This window comes from Nicotiana attenuata, unplaced genomic scaffold, assembly GCF_001879085.1.
Source record: "Nicotiana attenuata strain UT unplaced genomic scaffold, NIATTr2, whole genome shotgun sequence".
Taxonomy (NCBI): domain Eukaryota; kingdom Viridiplantae; phylum Streptophyta; class Magnoliopsida; order Solanales; family Solanaceae; genus Nicotiana; species Nicotiana attenuata.
Window position 1 is genome coordinate 82,708 of NW_017670370.1, and position 2,500 is coordinate 85,207.

Sequence of the window (2,500 nt, forward strand, 5' to 3'; positions counted from 1 at the left end):
TTTGAGAAGGAAGGTGCTTCTTGCCGCTTTATTAGTAAGTAAACTTGTTTTATATCTCCTCAATAAAGGCGAAAGATCACTCCTAAAAGCAAGATTTCTCTTATATACGATACCATACCACATAATTTCATTTGCCTTCCTGCTTAAGGCACTAGTTCGGATGGAAACCCTGATTAGGAAGGTGGCCTAGCTAACATAGCTATCCGTCAGAAATAGTTGCATTCCATTGCAGGCTACTATAGAGGCATATAATTTTTCGGGTGTTAAGAAAAATATTGAATCAAAAGCGGACATGCTTGCTCATTGGATAGATCAGCCTGTCTGTACCTTTGCTAACTCTTCTGCCTATGAGGAAGCTTGAAAGAGGGAATTTTCTGATCTATGACCCCAAAAGAAAGATAGTCTTTTTTTTAATTCCGCGCACTGGAACTGAAAAAGGCTATTCATAAACAGTCTTCCTTGCTTCTAACCTCTTATCTTATTGTAGGAGATAATCGGAGAGAGAAAAGTCTTCCTATAAATTCCTTTTGAATAAGGCTATGCTCCTTCAAGCCTTTGAAACTATTGACAATAATATCTTTGTTTTCAGGAGGGTTTTCTTCTCCACCAACAACCAAGACGCATGAAAGCGGTTTCCAGCGCTGCTGGGCAGAAAGACATCATGGCATGAAACTCGATTACGTACGCTGATTGTTCGTCCACTTCAAACGCTCAAAACAGACCATTTTCCATATGAAATGACAGGGATGGGTTTGGTTACTTAGGGAATCCCAAGCAAAGCAATCTACGCAATTTTCGGGTTTAGTAGTAGGATAGAAAGGGACCTCTCACTCAATTCAATAACATGTTCTAGGGCATCTTTTTATAATAATAATGTTCGCATTTGACCAGGCTTTTTGGACGTTCCATGATTAAACCAACTAGCGGCACTTTCGAGATGCCACCTTGTTTATAAATATAAAAAAAGTCTTTTCAATTCCATTTGACTTGGGGCGTTAGGGACCCTCTAACAGAAACCTCATCTTTTTTGTCGTTTATAAGTTCTCCCTCAGTGCCCTACTATTCATAAGAAATACTGATTGTTGAGAGACTGATTTATGAAAGCCCGGTGAGGCCTCAAGAGACAGCCTTGCTTCGTTCTGCGGCGGCTTTCAAGCTAGCACCCGTTTCAGCATATCATCTCACTCGATTCCAAAAAAAGATGCTATTTTTTATTATCCAGTTCTATATCAAAAACGAGCAGTTGATCCCACAAAAGCAACGCTGGCTTTGTTGCGGGTTCAACTAGAATTGTAAGAAGTGAGGTAAATTACCTTTCTCTCCACCGCATATACCTCCTCTGCTTATGCCATTGGTGATGAACTCACTATGGCTATTCAACGTCAAACTCAGAGGTTTTCTTAATACATAGGTGGCTAAACGAATCCCCATTCTTGATTTGTCAAAGCCCAACCCCCTTATTAGTAGCCGAAGTAAAGGCTAGCATGAGATCAAAGTCACTTGCCGTCCATTCGCTCTCTGTTCAACAAAGGCCATCGATATTCCCTTACTTCTCAAGTTTTGAATTTTATGAGCCCTTCAATTGTATCCCATAAGAAAATCTCTTTGATAAACATTTTGTAGATGATTCGATTTTAACATATTATTTATAATCTTCGTGTGCGCTTTTCGCCTAGCTTCTTTGCGTAAAGAACCTAACTCATCTGAAGTTAAGAAAAATGAACCATTTAACCTTTTAACCAGTGTATGCTAAGTAGTGGCAATAAGAATCTGAACTTTCTGAAATTGGAACCAGAACTTGAATAGGAAAACAAGTGGACACACCCGCAAGGAAACCCATCTCGAACCAGCGAGTTGCCTAAAACCTCCCTTGTTGTCTTGCTTGCTTTCGGATAAGAAATACTAGTCACTTTAACCTACCTTCCTAGCTTTAGTTGCCTTAAGGCTTGTATTTCTTTCAGAACCTTGTTACTTTTAAGCTGTCTTTTCGCCTGAGGCTTTTGGACAAGACTACTTACTCTAGTAGGTTAGTAAGCTACCTCTTCCGCTTTCAGGCAAGGGTAGCTCTGAAGGGAGAGTTGAGCGAAACCAGGCATAAGGAGCAACCATGCTATTGATAGTTCCCCCGCTAGGGGAACATCGGGAGGGGGACATGCTTTATGTCCACTGATTTTTTTTAGTACAGTAAAGGAAACCCTTGTTTGAGTGAGAGCTTCTAAAATGCCATTAAGAAAGTTTTCCACATAGAGGTTTCAGCTACTTAAAGCGAGAGTGCATCCAAAAATTCGAGAAGAGTGCTTGGCTTTGGTTGAAACAATTATAGGTGTCAATGGACCGATTTCACTAGTAGAGCACTTTCTCCAATGTGCGCAAACAGAGATGCCACTTTCAATGATGGACACCGGCCCTTGTGTTAAAGTAGCATCGAGTTTCGCTTGGAAACCGGCAAGTTTCTAGTTTCAAAATAAGTGGTACCCTTTCTTTAGAGTCCGGTAGGTCA

At 40.5% G+C, this 2,500-nt stretch overlaps 1 pseudogene; it reads left to right on the forward strand.

The window, feature by feature from the left end:
• Window positions 1-5, forward strand: part of LOC109238493 — a 2,023-nt pseudogene extending 2,018 nt beyond the window's left edge.
• The last annotated feature ends 2,495 nt before the right edge of the window (window positions 6-2,500 follow it).